Source organism: Lagopus muta, chromosome 1 (assembly GCF_023343835.1).
Source record: "Lagopus muta isolate bLagMut1 chromosome 1, bLagMut1 primary, whole genome shotgun sequence".
Taxonomy (NCBI): domain Eukaryota; kingdom Metazoa; phylum Chordata; class Aves; order Galliformes; family Phasianidae; genus Lagopus; species Lagopus muta.
The window spans coordinates 106414457-106431953 of record NC_064433.1 but is presented as its reverse complement, the minus strand read 5'-3'; the positions used below and the strand labels follow the sequence as shown (position 1 = coordinate 106431953).

At 40.5% G+C, this 17497-nt stretch overlaps 1 protein-coding gene across 4 annotated transcripts in view; it reads left to right on the top strand.

Annotated features, from left to right (window-relative positions):
• Nucleotides 1-17497, top strand: part of KCNJ6 (potassium inwardly rectifying channel subfamily J member 6) — a 156912-nt gene that overhangs the window by 135848 nt on the left and 3567 nt on the right. The gene's annotated exons all lie outside the window — the stretch shown is intronic.

The window sequence follows — 17497 nt, the reverse complement described above, 5'->3', positions numbered from 1 at the left end:
GAGTTCGTTTTTGTCCCATTCTCAGACAGATTCCTGTTGTTTCAGTGCCTGATGATTTTATGCAACACCACTGGAATGTATCAGAAGTGGTTATTCCCATCCCTGCATCAAGGGAAACATGTCAGATGCCATGGCTGCTATTCTGCATTTGCATTAAAAAGACAAGGTCAAAAATGTTTGCCTTGCTCTTCAAATGAAAACTACTGAGTTTTAGGAACATATTCAATCATCTCTGCAGTCTATTCCCCGTTCTCTTGCTTTTGTTAAAACAGAAAATTTCCACTTCAACTATTCTTATTGTAGAAGGAAGTAGTCCACAGTTACTCTGTTCTCAAGCAATGTGAGTGTCTTGAAAATAAGCACATTTTTATTCTTGCTGTACAGATCAAATGACAGGTCCCATGCTTCTGTGCAGGGAAATGGACTTCCCAGAGGCAAGCACAGGCAAGCCTGGAGGTACGATTCTCTCCTCACAAAAGAAACAGCAGGATGTTTAACAGAAAGGGACAGTGCACAAATTGGTTTCTCTGTGGCGTATTCTGCTGTCTGCATGACAAACACAAAATGAAAGACTCACCTGATGTCCCTGTAGTTACACTTACTGAGCACACATAGTACATACACAAGGCCTAGGCAGGTGTACCAGTTGATGTGCAGATAGCATTTGTGCAACATACATCACCATTGGAGGATTCACAGTCATTTTAGAGGACACAATACTATTCCCGCTCATCATTAGCTTCAGGTTGGTTGTTGCCTCAGATAAATGTGTGTGGGTATAGGCTTAATGGAGCACGTCCTGTCCTCATGCTGCATTTACCTGTAATGGAGGAGAACCAACAGTGGTGCTTTAGGCCTGTTCATATCTCTGGCTTTGGACTAGTTTCACTGAGTTCATTCAAGCTAGACTTGATCTTTGTAGGTCACATTCAAGCGAACTCCTCTCCTCTCCTCTCCTCTCCTCTCCTCTCCTCTCCTCTCCTCTCCTCTCCTCTCCTCTCCTCTCCTCTCCTCTCCTCTCCTCTCCTCTCCTCTCCTCTCCTCTCCTCTCCTCTCCTCTCCTCTCCTCTCCTCTCCTCTCCTCTCCTCTCCTCTCCTCTCCTCTCCTCTCCTCTCCTCTCCTATGACTCCCAGAATTATATCAAAATAAAGTTGCAGTAAGTTTTAAGCATGGCTTAATGATGGCACCAAGTTGTAACAGTAACCAAGTTGATTGCCTATTTGCTGTTGTTACTTTTTGTACATGCCCTGCTCAGGTTGCTTTAGTGTGAACTTGTGTTCTATCAGAACAGTGAGGCAAACAGAGCAGCTTTGTGTATACAATCAGCCCCCGCTTCAGCATCTCTCCCTGAGCTGGAGTCAGACTGACTTAAGAGAGAAGATTAAAACTGTCCTGCTAAGGTTGTTACTGCTCCCTGCCAGCCTCCTCTTTCTGACAAACATTGTCTCAGCCAGGGTTGTTTTAATGAACACCATCTCTCCTGCACCCAGTGGTTTACCTGAATCATTACAAAACCTTCCAAAAATCATGGGTTGAATCACGTAAGCACAGAATTATTAAGTGGGTGCATTCCTGGATGTGATAGATTGTTCAACACACAGCACTAACCTTTAGACTCCACGCAGTGGTTGTGAAGGTGCTACACCTGATCAACATAACTTCCCAGATCCCAGAGCTTAACCCCGTACAGCATGCATCAAGCACTGACAGGTGCCAGAGTGCCAAGTGGGTATTTGTTGTTTTGTGGGCACAGCTAAGAGAAAGAGGGAAGGAGTTGCAAGGAATCATTTATCTGTTGCGATTTTTCCTGCCTTCTTCCAAATATGCAATCAAAGATGGCATGGATACACATTTAATATACATTGGTTAGAGAAGTAGTAGCATGGCAATATACAGCTTGGTGGCTTTCAGCACTCGTGCAGTCCTGGAATTATCTGCTCTATCAGTAGCCTCGAAAATGTTTTTTCTCTCTCAGCCCACATACAGTCCCAAGGCAGTAGTCAATCCAAATTGGGTATATGATTACCTCTCTTGCCCCAGAAGCATTTGTTCCAAATGTACCAGGGCTCAAGGACGATTTCTTAGGGCTCACCCATACTGTCCATCAGTTCCTTGGAACAGGGGAAAAATTCTAGTGACAGGAGAAGATTTCTGTAGTGCTCTTTCTCACCACTGAAGCAGTACAATGCAGAATTAACATGTTGAAGGATCTAGTCCATTAACTTTTAAAATTAGCTACCAAGGGAGATGGAAACAGTTGTGAGAAAACAAGACATTTAAAGCTTCTTGCAAATCCAAACTGCCCTCCTCTAAATCATCATACCTCAGTAGCTATATTTGTAACTTTATCTCTTAAATATGATAATGTAAAAAGGCTGCAAAGTGAATTTTTCTGTGCAGATGCCATCTTAATCTTCATCTTTCTCCTGTTAGCAACAGAGCTGCAAGCTACAGCATTATTCAGCACTTGAGCAAAATCAGGGCTCTGATTATGCTCCTTCTTTTGAGATGCTGTTGCTAGTGCTCACAGCAATTTAGTTCAAGATACAACAATAACCTAAACAGCAGGCCAGCCTGATCTGGCATGAATGTGGCACCACACGTAATAGAAATCTGTTGTCATATTGTTGCTAGCTATTGCAAAAGTTCATAAAGCAGAATTATACCTCTTCGTGGCACTAAGGGACATGGTTTAGTGACAGAGTCACTAGGTCAGGTTGATGGTTGGACTTGATGGCCTTGAAGATCTATTCCAACCTAGATGATTCCAGGATTCTATGATACTTGCAACTCAGGTCATGACATCTTCATTATCTTGGGATGATTTCATTTGAATGACCTTTTTTGTTGTCCTTGCCTATGTATTGTGACAGCTTGATTCACAAATATTCCTGGTATTCAGCAGTCACATGAAAAACTGGATAACATTCCTACAGATCAGGGATCCTGAAGCACAGTGCCATTCCTATAGAGTCCATTGAAATCATCTTCCATCTGGACTTAAATCCACTTCATTCCAAAAGCCAAAATGCAGCAAGAAGTTACTTTTGGTTTTTGTGAAGCTTAGAACAGACCTTCACCTTAGATTGGAAACTTGTAGAAGTGGGACCACTGATAAGCACAGAGGCACATATTACAGCTAGAGCTGTCAGTTCACTAGGGGATTTCATCATATTTCTCTTTTTCATTATCAGTTGGGAACATGTACAAGATGTTAATCAGCTTCTTCTTCCCTCACAGACACACATCAGTACACAAACAACCTGGCCAAGCTCACAAAGGGATTTGTTAAATGAAAACTTTCAATCTTAATCAAATTTTGAGGAATGCTCCATGAATTATAGGGCCTGAAATCCAGTCATGGAAGCAGCAAATGTTTAGCTGTGCTTCTATCCCTATACTGGCCTTTGAGAGTATCACAGTTTTTTTTCATGCCTGGTGAAATCAGAGCAACAATGTGTAAAGGCACGGTTCCAAATTATTTCAATTTTTCAATGGTTATAGGAACATTTACAAGATGGTTGGACCGCATACTGCTAACAGCTATCATTTACTCAGGGACTTTCTTGCAGCCAATTGTGTAATACTACCCAATAAACTGTGCAGAAAAGGAATTATGAGTTGTGCTACAGCATTTCCACAAATTAGAAATGAAGTGAAACTTTCCGCACTACAAATGTTTTTATGGAGGGGCAGCGAGTGTGGGAAGAGGGAGGAAATGCCATTAAACTTTTCTAAATGTATTGAACACACACACTTCCATGACATGACAGCACAATGGCATTTCACTCACTGTCAACTGATTTAATCCCACCATAACAGATTTCAATGTTCTGGGGTGGCTTGTTGTGGCTTCTCACTATATGATTTAAATAGCCTGATCTATACATCAATTCCTAGTTATTATCTTGTAACAATGTTTTAACTCTCCCAGTGCCTCTCTGATGTCTGTTGTCTTCTCACTGCTTGCAGTTAAGTTCTCCTCTCCTCCCCTCATACGACAAAAGTAATCTTCATTTGATGATAATCAACCTATCTCATTAAGCATTTCCAAGGGTTTCCATGGCTCACACATCAAGAAGTTGTTATTCTGAGTATATGAGAACTGCAAAATCAGTATCTCTATGCATCTCTGCACACCTGTATGTGTGAGTGCTTGAGTGTCACAGCCTCATGTTACCATAGCACCTGCCGGCAAAATCTCCATAATTCTGATGACAGTCAATATTTTTTAAAACATAATTAAAAGAATGAGAGAATTCCAGTGCACAAAAAAAAAAAAAAAAAAAAAAAAAAAAAAAAAAAAAAAAGGCTGAGGAACCAGAATTATTACTCTAGAATTCACATTCTTTGCCTGGATGCATCTCATCATGCTTCTGTATCCAAAACAATCACCTCCCCAGTTTTACCATCTATACCCTTCTCTGCTTAAAGCAAAGGGAAAAAAAATGGTATTAGAAAAGATTCTGAGCTCTGTTGAGAATTTGAAAATGAGCAGAAGTTTGCTTTGTGCTGAAATAACAGGATCAGAAAAAGAATGCTGTTCCAAAACAGCTCTTCATGAAAACTGCATTGGTTCTTCAGCCAAAAAAACCCTCCTGGTTCACATCAAAGGACAGCAGATAGCCTGCATGTCCCCACATGGCTGTCAAAATGTATGTATTCTCACTACAGTAGTATTTCTTCACTATGTACCTTCCTGGAGGTATTGGAGCAAGTCACCGCTCTCTGCCTCAGTTTCCTCATTTGTAAAACAAAAGAAATACTTTTTCCCTTCCTTTGAGACTTTCAGATAAAAGATAAACAGAAATAATATCCAAATGCTACTACTTATTACTATTTTTGAGCCTCAGCAATTCATTACCTGCTGAGCTTCTAGGTTGGAATGCAAATTGACTGGCATCTTTCATTCTTCACTTGTCTTATTGTATTTGCATTGGCCTGCATTTTCAGTAAAATCACAGTTTTTTAAAATCAAAAATGTGATTTAAAAATTGATAGGAAACACAGGCAGCAAATCATCCTGGTTGTACCAAGTAAATAGCATCTAATGCTCTAAGCATATACACGCATAGCTTGTGCCTGTTCTAAGTGACTTCTTCAGGAAATATTTGGGTTTGGGCTTTTGGGGATTCTGCCTAAGCTGACTTCATATTTAACAGTCAGGAGCTTAGCCTGAGGGGGTGATGAGCACCCCCCTACATCAAGGCCCAGATCAACAATGGTACTCAGAGGAGAGGCAAGAGAAAGGAGTCAAGGTGGCACTAGTAAAGTACCACTCATCCCAGGAGCAGGGCTTTGCTTCTTTTCTCTCTCTTTTAAAAAATAAAGCTCCGCCTGGAGTATGAAATGAAGACACTTCCACTGTACTTCATTAGGCATCCAGGAAAAATGTTCATCATAGAATGAGGGGAGAGAAGGACATGGCATAGGTCTGGCTAGACCCAGCATTCCTCCTGTGCTTTCTTGAACTCCCTAACACATGTCCCTTTTTCTAGCCTGCTTTATCTTCAAACTCTTGCATTTTCCTCCCAGGTTTTGTGATATACATATACATTTTTTAAAGGAAGCACAAGTGACTTTAAAGTCATCCCTGTGCTCTCCTAGTACCCAAGTCTGGTTCACTGCAAGTGTGAAGGAGAGAAGGGGTCAGTAAGTTTTCGAAAGGACTGTGCCAATTGCTATTTCTCTTTTCCATCCCGGAGGGAAAGTACCTAAGATTTCTTAGGTACTCAGTAGGAGCCCAGGGCTGATGGCTCACAAACAAGCATCTGCTTTGTTGCTTGGGACTTAGAAAGGATCCCATGAATGTCTGTAACTGGAGATGTGAGTCACGTCCGCATGCTGGAACATCATTACCTTGGTGGAAGCTGTTCCTGATTTGAACTGCTTCTGACTGAGACTGGAATCTGGCTTTGTATTTTTCACTTGCTGCAGCATGCATTTTTTAAAACTTCATGTTAAACACTCATAGGAGACATCAGAGTGGAGCTCTTTAGCCAGCAATGCCCAGGCTACAGTTTTTCTCCCTTTTGCCTCTGAAACTAAGAGCTTGTTCTAGCTTATTTTTTGAGAGACATTATCAGAGTGAAGGACGTCCAGTTTCAGCCAAGCACTCATTACACAAACCATATATCTGTGAAGTGCTCCAAATTAGCAGTGGTCTGGCAGCAGTTAAAAAAAAGCTGCAAGAAAGAGACTGTGTAATTGTGCTTGTCATGAAGAAGAATATAGTCTGCAGCTGGTGCACAGAAATGCCTCCAATCTATATGGGAGTCAGAAGAAAATTGAGTAGGCTGCTAACCTCTAGCTCAACTAGAAGTTAGCAAGATTCCTCCTCCAACTACTAGATTCCTGCCACAAACACACACCATCCTGCTGGTACGTCAACTGCCTGCCTGCCCAAACACTTCAAAAAGATCTTCTGCAATAACCTCTTAACAACATCTTCCAGGCATTGCTTGTTTTTCTTCATTTAGATACATGCATACAGCATAATCCTTGTGAGCTATCTCTTCTGGTAAGAGAGTGCCACCTCATGACTGCTAGAGAGGAATGAAACAATCCACAGAGGTAAAGCAGAAAGCATTCACGTGGTCAGGGAGGGCTGCAATAGCCCATCCTTTCCATTCCTATCAGCTTTCACACAGCACCACAGCATCCTGAGACAAGTAAGTACTCCTTGTAGATGCGCTTTGCTACCATTATTCTTATAGAAAAAGCTTAGCATCTTTGCTTAAGACCAAGCCTAACCTCAACGTTTAACAAAAATTAATCCCTCAGTAGAACCATATGAAATTATGCAGGCCATTAGACAAAGTGTTTCAAAAGCCTGTTCATTGTGCTTGATCCTCCCCTGCAGGATCTTAGGTACGTCTCCTCTAGGAACTGTACAATTTTGGGTGCAAACATCATCTTCTCCTTTCTTGATCCGACAGCTCCGACAGTAATTTTTCTGTGCTAATACACTTAACATTTCTCACCAGCTTAGATAAATATTCTTTAGACTATGGAGAATTTTGTGGTGGTAGAAAGTCCTAAGGATTCTTTGTTTCTTCCATAAATGAGGTATGAAAGTCAAAGAAACTAAATTTTTCATGCTCCATCATTAGTATGAAATATTTGCCACAAAATCAGGCACAGCACATGGACTGATCTATCTGCCTCACTTAGAGACAGTTAGTTTAAATATTTAAAACACATGAACAGGGAATGGAACAAAATACCCTTTTGCTGGGTTCTGCTTTTTTTAAAATCCTTTTAAATGAATTTGGGCACTGAGGAAAGTGCTAGATTGAAAACCCTAGAGCCTGAAATCTATGGTTTCTGTTTTTTTTCCCAGAATAAAAGTATCAGGAGAGTAGTACCAGAGCTTCCCTAAAATCCCAGTTTTACTGCTGCTATCCTCCTTTATTGGACTCATTGCTAAATTCTCGACAGTAATTAAAGATCTGATTCAGCTCCATCCTTGCCATCTCAAACAAAACCAAAGTCAATTAAAACCAAATGAAATATTAATTTTTCTAAAACGATTATTGATCTTCTAGCAGGTACATTAATAGCACCTATTACAAGGCAGGATGCCACACTGCTAAAATATGAATACAGGTTTTGACGTAACTTGAATATTAAACAGTGCTTCAGAAGTGAAAGATTTTGCATCTCATTCCCTAAGGCAACCAGTTTTTGCTCGGGACTGAATTTCAAAATATGCTGCTAAAGTTGACAGATATCCGACATTATTAACCTGAAAGCATCAACTTATCTTAAGTCTCATCCTATGAACTGAAGAAAAAATAGAAAAAATCAAAACTCACTTGAGATTCAGTGGGAGGATTTTAACAGCACAGATGATTTTCTTCGCATAACAGCCAGAAGGGCAAAGAACAGCAAAAGTTCATCAAAAATCTGGGCTGCTTTCAGTCAGGGGTTGGTTGGTTCCTTTGTTACGATAATGTAACAACTGAATCCATACAACTAAGTTAAACTTTAATATAAAATCATCATTATGACAGGTTAATTTTTAACTTTAATTTATTTAACAATTTCCCTTTAAAAGATTTTTGTAAAGGAGATAACCTGTCCTAAATAATAGCACTAACAATTATTTGATTGCTTTAACTCTCTCCCATAGCGTAAATGAAAGGACTGAAGGTCCATATTAACAACACTAACTCGGGTGTTTCTCCTCCTCCTCCTGAAGCAGTCACATTAGCTCATTAGTTGCTTGCTTACTTACTGTAAGAATGAGAAAGCAGTTGTGCTTTTATTAACCAGAGTACAGGGTTGGACTTTTTCAACTCTCTGTTCCTCACATCTCCATTCCCATCTGGCTTTCTCAAACGGTACATGTGACAGTTCCAGTGGTGCTGTCAAGAGCCAGAGCTTGTTTCTGAAAGCCACTGAGCACCTCTGAATCTGTACAAGTCCTCTTGGGACTCTTTCTGGTAAAATATAAATCGAAATTACCATCCCTGAAACTGAGATATTTTTAGGGAATTGATTTCTTCAAGCTGTCTCTGCTAAAAGCAAGTACCACCTACCCATGTTTAGTTTAGCTTATTTTCCAGCCCACCTAAAAGGATGCACTGTTACAAAACCACCCAGTCAATTCTACCAGCAAATTTTGTTGCTTACCAAAAATCCAAGCGATTTTGGAAAGAACATCATTTATTTCTTTATTCTTTTTTTTAATGATGCATTTACAGACATCACATCTCACAAGCGTCTGCCTGGCAGACACAAGTGCTTTACCCCAACCTTCTTTCATCTCCTCCTCCTGCTTCACAACAGCTAAACCAGGCTTCAGCAATGCCATTAGCCACAAATCTAGAAAGAGCCACCAAATACTTAGTGGGTGACTCATATTTTGCTGTCAAAAAGCTAGTGATCTTTCTTGTTTCCTACATTTTACAGCATGCCACGCTGTGTGCTCACAGTGTTTTGTCTGCAATCCTGGGTTCAGAAACATTTCCACTGTAAAATGTGACATTTTTACAAAAAGCTCTAAGTCATTAATCTTTACCACAGAGCAAAGAGTGGATGTTCTACTCTTTTTTAAGTGCCGTTCTAAGAAGAGAAACAAAAAACATCCAGACACGTAAACTGAAATTATGTTTAAGATGTCTGTGTTGCCAGAGGTGAGCAAGTTCACTTGCGTTTTAACAAAATTCTTGTCTTGAAGGCATGACAGCACAAATATGCAGCAGGTACAAGCCATTATAAAAATGTTGTTTTCACAGAAATCATCATTCTTACTGTGGGTTGGTTTTTTTGGTTTTTTTTTTTTTTTTTTTTTTTTTGTTATTATTATTTTTCCCAGCCATTCGTTGGCATAATGGTGATGTGGGATTTCAGCAATGTCCAAACATGTCTCGGTCTGTTCTCAGTCCCAGTTACTATTGTGTGCTAAATATACATTCCTTGAGGGTGTTTCATAGGCTATGCATTGTTTAGCATAGAGCCAATATAGCAGTGAGCTATATTTTTCCATAGTGTTGCCTCCCTGTTTATATGTCTTAAAGGATGTCACACTGAAAGAGCTCCGAGATAAACAGTGCTTTTCCCACTTTCTGAGATCAAAGCACAAGGATCCACATTCTCAGCAGACAGCCCACAGAACATCCATCTCTGCCCAATGCCACCTTCAAGCATTGGCCCAGGATGCTTGCTTCAAGCGCGTCTGTGAAGGATGCTTGCAGCATTAGCCTGAATGTTTTGGAGAATAAGCAGATTTTATGAAATTGCACATAAAGCTAGAGTTTTCAAAAATGGGTGGGGTTTTAAGAAATTTTAGATTTTGAAGAGTTAGAAGATGCATTTTTATTTTCTTTCCTGGGATTCATACCCCTCCCATTTCCATCTTCTACCTCCTCAGCAAGGTGCAGAGAGACAGGAGCCAGCTGTTTAGGAGGTGATCTCATTCAGCTTTTGAGTCTTTCCAGAACAGTGAGGAACCTGAGCTACTCTACTCTTTGTTCAAAATGAGTAATGCAACAGCTCAGACAGTGGCTTCTTCATCTTTCTGTTATCCAAATCTAGCTTTTCCTACAGAGCCCTTAGACAGGTGAGAACAGGGGACTCAGAGTTCTAAGAGGAAGAGAGGCTCCCTTTTGCTCCTCCCAGCCTGAGGCCATGCTGCAGGTAACCAGCTGTGGCATGGTATCGCAACATGCTGGTGGGATGATGCTTGATTGGGATCACCTCTCTCATAGAATCATAGACCGTTTTCAGTTGGAAGGGACTTCAAAGCCCACTCAGCCCCAACCCCTGCTGTGGGCAGGGCTGCCCCCCACCAGCTCAGACTGCCCAGGCCCCATCCAACCTGGTCTTGAGCAACTGCAGGGATGGAGCATCTTCACAGGAGAGGTGCTCCAGCCCTCTCATCATCTTTGTTGCACTCCTCTGGACCCAACACCTCTACATGTTCTTGTGCTGGGGGCCACAGTCCTGGACTCAATACAGCAAAATGGCCCCCAAATGGGGCCTCATGAGGGCAGAGCAGAAGGGAGAACTCTGACAGCCACCTCTGCCATGTATTTCTCCCTATGATCAGATGCTGCATTGTTTGATATACTGAATTTCCCAGATTTAGTCAGCAGAAAAAAAAAGCAATCATCGTCCATTTGAAAAAGCACAGCTGAAAAAAATGATTTAAATTCATACACATCAGGAAGCTTGATTTGCTGGGCATGGCCTGAATATAAAGCTAAATGAAGGTTAAATATTGGCTGAATAGTAATTTTACTGTGTCTCTGAGAAGACGTTTATTGAGAATGTATACGGGTACTGTAGCTAGAACTGGCAGCACATTTGGAGATTGACTGGGATAAGCTTTTCTACCTTCCTCAGACTAAGATACATGTAATCAGAAAGCAAAGAATTAGATACAAAATATTCAGTGAAGTAAATTTTATGTACTCACTGATCCTTGTGGGTCCCTTCCAAATGAAGATATCCTATGATTTTATAATTCTTGAAAGGAAAATATTAACAAAGTTAAATATTTCTAGTGGACCATTTTTCCATTGGAAAATATCATCTCAGTCATATTGAAATCCCCCACTGGGAGAAAAAGAATGTGCATTTTTTTTAATATTTTGAAAAAGACTAAAATATGATCATCTTATACTAATTCATGTTCTATTAATACATCAATTTTGGAAAAGTCAGAATGAAAGCAGGATGCTTTGACTGATCCAAGATGAAATGCGTATAGAATTTAGAATAAAGGCATTTCTCTTTGTAGCACACTGCCGGTACTTAATAAACACAGGAGCAATGTTCAAGCACAGAAAATCATTGTGCCATACCACAGTTTAATAGATTAGGTGCACATTCATCTAATTACTTCAATATTAGTACCATCATCAAGGTGTTTATGCAAAATTCACCCATTTTCTGACCTGTGCACAAGGTAAGGTGCAGAAGTTGGCTCTGATGCTGTGAGTCAGAATCCCCTTTTTCTTCATAACTCCTACAGAATAGTTTCATCATGAGTGCTGGTATAGAGGTTACAAAAGTTAATCTCAAGGAGTAGAGAATTTTATAACGTTTGTGTTTGGTTTTAAAAGGTTCTTGTTGCACAAACGAACTTTTAGACAAAGTAAATTGAAATCTCTACAGTAATACTCAGAAGAGTATGTTACAGCTAAACAGAGATTGAAGGTAATGTGCTAGGAACATTCCACACACACCTGGAAGTCTCAGCTCCCAGCTGAGACCTTGTACAAAATTCACTACTCATGTAAAGGAGCAAAACTCTCCTCACCACAGAAATGGGGGGCACCCCACTGTATTCTGTGGACGCTCCACTCCTCTGTTGCTGAGATCTCACTCCAAGCTGAACCATGATGCAAACTTCCCATGCAAAGACTGAATTTGGTTCAATCTTGTTCAGAAGGAAGTCTGCCTCAGAGGAAATCCCCATTAAATTGGACCTTACAATCTATTTGACATTGTGACCATCAGCCAAGAAGATGCAGTCAAAAATTGGCTGCAATAATTGCAACTTCCCCCATTTCATTTAATCACATAACTTACAAGTCATTTTTTATCACAGGAGCAGAATTTGAAAATAAAATGTTCTGTTGTCATGAAAACTAGGCAAATAGCACAAAAGCTGAGGGAGGCTGTTCCCTTGGGTAATCTGCAGTAGGCTGACCTAGAGCTGAATACTGCAGTTTTTCAGACCAAACATGTATTTGACTCTATGATTCTTTTTCCTTTAACATTTTGACAGTGTTTTATTTTTGATTACTCCCATCACAAGCTAAAATAATATATGGCAAGTGTACACGACACAACATATCATTGTGTAAGTGATCATGAAATCTTAAATTAAAAGTGCTGTGAGGAAAGGCATCAAGTCACTCTGGGTTACCACACCAAATTTTTATACCACTGCAAGACAGTGGTAAGCATAAGCCCAAATAGCAGCAGACAACACAAACAGTCTGTAACCTCAAAATAACTGCACAGGGCAACTTTATGAGTAATGAATGTGGAGGTGTCATCAATTTTGTTGTTAACTCTAGGCAGTGAAAGGTGGGGTTGTAACCTTACCCTCATATCAGCAACAGCTTGAGGGAATTATTTTGTCATTTTCGTAGACTGCACTTGCAAATAATAAGCTTTATAAAACCTCACATTCTAGCTGCAAGAAAAATTACTGATGGGATGCACAGAAACTGAGCCGGTCCATAGAATCATAGAATCACCAAGGTTGGAAAAGACCACTAAGATCATCCAATCCAACCATCCACCTATCCAATGTTTCCCACTATACCACGTCCATCAGTACAACATTTAAATGTTTCTTGAACACTTTCAGGGACAGCGACTCCACACCTCCTTGGGCAGCCCGTAACAGAGCCTGACCTCGGAGAAAAAGTATCTACCTCAGCCTTCTCTCCTAGGTTGTCTGGAGAGGAACATCTGTCAGGTGCCAGAACACAGTCCCAACTTCTTTTCCAGGCTGCCTGGATGTAATGCTATGGATGTGAGCAAGCCCTTTACAGCCTTACTCATTAATGCCCCCTCTCTGAAAGAACTCAAGGCCAGGAGGCCAGACTGGGTGGGCTCTGAGCAACCTGGTCTAGAGGGAGGTGTCCCTGCCTGTAGCAAGGGATTGCAAATGGATGATCTTAAAGGTCCCTTCCAACCCAAACCATTCCATGATTCCATGAGTCTATAATAAATACAGAGCATCCTCACCCTGGCACAGATACCTTATGGCCACAGCTGTGTCAACTGCCTTTGGCTCACAAGATACTCTTCACTTTGCAGTGCAGCTCAAGGTTTCGTGCTGTTCAGCTCCTCACCTGATGAATAAGAATAATAAGCATTTAGGGAATAAATGAAATGTTAGGTGAATTGGCTGTATGGTAATGGGATTATCCAAAATAGTAACTAATGTCTGATTTCAGATATGTGGAACTAATCCCAGCACTGTCAGCAGGATCTTTTTGTTCCTGTTAAAGCAAAACTGTGAAAATGCTGCAGTGTTAGCTTGTATACTTAAAAAAGAAAAAAAAGAAAAAAAAAAAACTCCTTCACCAAAACCCATAATTTTACATTATAATGTAAAAAGGACCAAACTTCAGTTGTGACACTCTGCATAGTTCTGACCCATGAAATGGGATAAGAGAGCATGGGAATGGTATCCACAACAGTGCAATTCTTTCAGAAGAAAATGGCAGTTTTTATGACTGTGCCTACAGCTCACCAGGTTCTAACTGCACATTAAGCATAATTTAATAATAATCATCATAATAATGTAATATGGCTATTAATTTTACTTCAGAGGTAATTTGCCTGACAACACTCAGTTATGATGCTGCAGCCTATGTAAACATTAAATAAACGGACCAAAACACTGCTATTAAGACCTGAGAGAAAGTTTCAACATATACAAGGACCAATTATTTGAGTTTAGAGGAGTGAGACAGCCAAGGCGAACCATCAGAGGTCTTATCAGCTCAAAGAGTGTTGAAAGTCCAGTGTGCAGCTAGATGAACAGGTGCAAGATAAAGCCCACAGCAGTGCAACCTAATCCTGCTTCTGCATTTCTACCATGCCAGGGAACAGAGACAGATGGAGCAGGAGGCCATGAAGCTGCCTCATAAGGATTTGCAGGGGCTGGCAGCTGCCCCATGCAGCCAAGATTGTCCTTCGGTCACCATCAGACACACTGGCTTCACTTGACACCCCTCAGACATGGGGACTTAGCAGGGCCTGAGCATCCAGTCTCAAGATCTACACTGGTTTGCGGTGTTCCTGCTTGAACAGCCCACTACTCCCAGTTAGAGTTTTAATTAATCTAAAATGTATTATTTGGATCTCCTAATTTTCATGCTGATTTTGAAGAAGTCCAATTAATGCTGAGCTAAGAAGCTCCAGAGTCTCTGCATCCAGTTTTCATCTTCCCAGAAGGGATCCAGTTGAAGTGAAACAGTAGTCAAAATGTCAAATCACAGTTATTTTTAAATCCATTGTACAACAGATCTTTGGCTACACATAAGCCACACGCTTACCGAATAAACCACGCAGTACTTGTAAGCCTAAAGTCTTAAAACACCCTCAAGCAAGATGTTGCCTCATCCACAAACTTCAGAATTTAGAGCAAATCATAAGACTCGCATTTCTTTTTTAGCAAAGTTTAAAATGATGACATAAAATGAAAATGTGTGTATTTGATAGTATATGATAAAGGAACAAGTTTAAGGAACCCTGGGCCAGCACAGACACAAGCTGGTAAACCCATGCAATGTAGCCTTTCAGAACGGTCTTTGTTCTGCCTCCAGATGCATGCAGATTCACTGGCAATTACTTCAAGGGTCTCTGCAACTGTGGGACACTTTGTTCTGGAATCACTGTGTTCCACTTAGAGACTTTTTTTGTATTTGCAATCTAAGCTTTTAAAGACTTTCACATGCACACAGCCATTGATTGATTTTGTCTTTCTCTTGATTTGAACTTGCTTGCTTCAGAAGTCCTGACTTTTTCATTCCAGCTCTGAAATTATTTCGTCTAGCTATGGAAAATGAACAGGTATTAAATCACTGTGGGAATGGGAGACTAAATTAAAATGCAGAGATGGATCAAAATTTCAAATTCAGCTAGATTTTAATGAACTGTAACTCAAGCATATTTTGATTAATCTTCTTGACTTCTGCAGAAAATTGCTCCCTTCTTCTTCAGTGGTCAAATTAATGTTTCCTAAGCAAAACAGCAGGAACAGTGTGTACTTGGTTAGAATGCAGGAAGGTAATACTGTTTCGAAGGCACTTTGGTATTTTTTAATTTAATCTTATTGCCTTTTTAATGAAAACTCCAGATTTTCTGCTCATTTTAAAGTTAAATTTCTGCAGAAGAGGAATTAGAAACACATGAATGTCAGGAATGACACACTCCTTCAGAACAACCCATCCAGGTGTAAATGGTCTCATCATGCCAAAGGATCTGGTGGGAAGCCAGACCAGAGATGGATCTGAGACAGAAGGAATACATCAGTACTGGCTGCTCCCAGCCCTCTCCACCTCCAGTCTGGTGATGCCACCGTCTCTGAGGCAGGGAGGTCCTATCAAACACTGCATCCATTCCAGAATTCTGCACAGGGACATTATTATTAGTGGGCATAGTAACGATGGGTTGACGGGTTGATGGTTGGACTAGATGACCTTAGAGGTCTTTTCCAACCTTAACAATTCTAGTTAAGGAAATGGTGCTTTGGGAAGGTGCTGCACATCTAGTGCATTTGTGTCTTGTATAGTGCTCTGTGAGCTGCCAAGTTCCTCTGTCATTTTGTGTGGAAGATGATCTCCTTTAGACTAAAAATCGTACAGGAAATCTCGCTATGCGTAATTCTGTCATACGGCATCCGGTGTCCTTCCTTCCTACACACCTGTGAAATGAACAGTAAAACGGTAAGACCTTTATATTTCTGTTTGTGCGTTATTTGAGAAGTGAAATGCAAACATGACCTGCGCTGCAAAACCAAGCAAAACAAAGGCCTGAGTAGCCCAGTCAGGGAAAGAGAAGTTAAGATTGGTAAGCATAGCAGAAGTATGTTCACTTTTCTAGCAAGTAGTAAAAGTGAGGTGGATTTCATGCTAAAGCTTTAGTCACCACTCCTGAGTGTCTGCAATGTGGAGAGAAGTTCTGGAGAAGTACCACAGCGTGGAAAAAGCCAGCAAATAATATTGTAAACATAATGGTATAAATGCAAAAGTTTGAGTACTGAGAACAGCAGCTTTCACCCGTCAGAAATGAGTTACCTGAGTTTGAAGAAATGGTTCTAGAGGATGAGGGAAGAATTACCAAGAGCCATCAATACAGTCCTGAAAAAGACCAAACATTAAGCTACCTACATTGGTTCTTCCTGAAACTCTCCTTGTTTGGAGTTGGTAGAGAAATAACATTCATTTATATAGAATGTCATCTGTACCCACAAAATGAAAGATTTTGTTGTTTACCTTCTAAATATGTGATGTGTGGGAGACTTATCCAGAGGTTATATATCAGTATTTAATAAGTATTTGATACACAGTACTTAACTGAGGTTTTCTTAGGAATACATAGCTAATAATGTACAAATAATTAAAGGAAAGCCATCACATCCTCCCTATGTAAACACATTTTGTTGAGAATATGCATTTGCTTCATGAATTCCTTTCTTCCTAGTCTGCTGAGCTTCCTCCTCCATTACTGAGCAACAATATTTTATTGTTGTGCTTCCCTGAGTTGTCTGCTTCAGATGGGACATGTTCTCCAAGTTACAGCTCCCCACCACGTCCAGATTTTTTTTCAGCCAAAAGACACCCTGAATTAGACCTTGAACTCAGAATAGCTGCCTATCTTCATGTCTCTTAATGCAATCTAGTACCTTACCAATCTGTTGCACTACAGCAGCTGCCAGAGTGATGATCAGCAGAGCTGTGATAGGAAGGTAACAGAGAAGATAGCCGCACTAATCTAAATTCAACCCCACATACTATTACAATGTCCCCCAGGAATTTTGCTGATGTTTGTACCTTGACCACCAGCCCAAATGTCAAAGCAACGTAATTAAAAGGTTGCTCCAACCCCTCGGGAAACCAAGTCAACCTGTGGATCACAGGATCAGGACTTAGCTCCAACAGAGAAATTTTTTCCAGAAGCTCCTCAGCCTTGGCAACTGCTGAGTGTGGTGGTGTGGGTTTGTTACAACAGTCACCTGTCAGGGAACAAAAGGATGACAAAAGGAAGCCATACACATTCTCAACAAGCAGTCTGAGATTCAGCAGTGGGCGAGTCATTCACTGATTAAATACAGGAAGAAGAACTGCATTTAATAAAAAACATTAAGACTTTGGTCACAGATGTACTGCATGCTATTATACATGCACATAGAAGAAGGCTGCACACCATAAAAATTACTTTCTAAGCTCAACCTCATATGAGGTCCAGCCTAATGCTTTTCTGGCATGTGTCATTTTACATACACTTCTCTGCCTA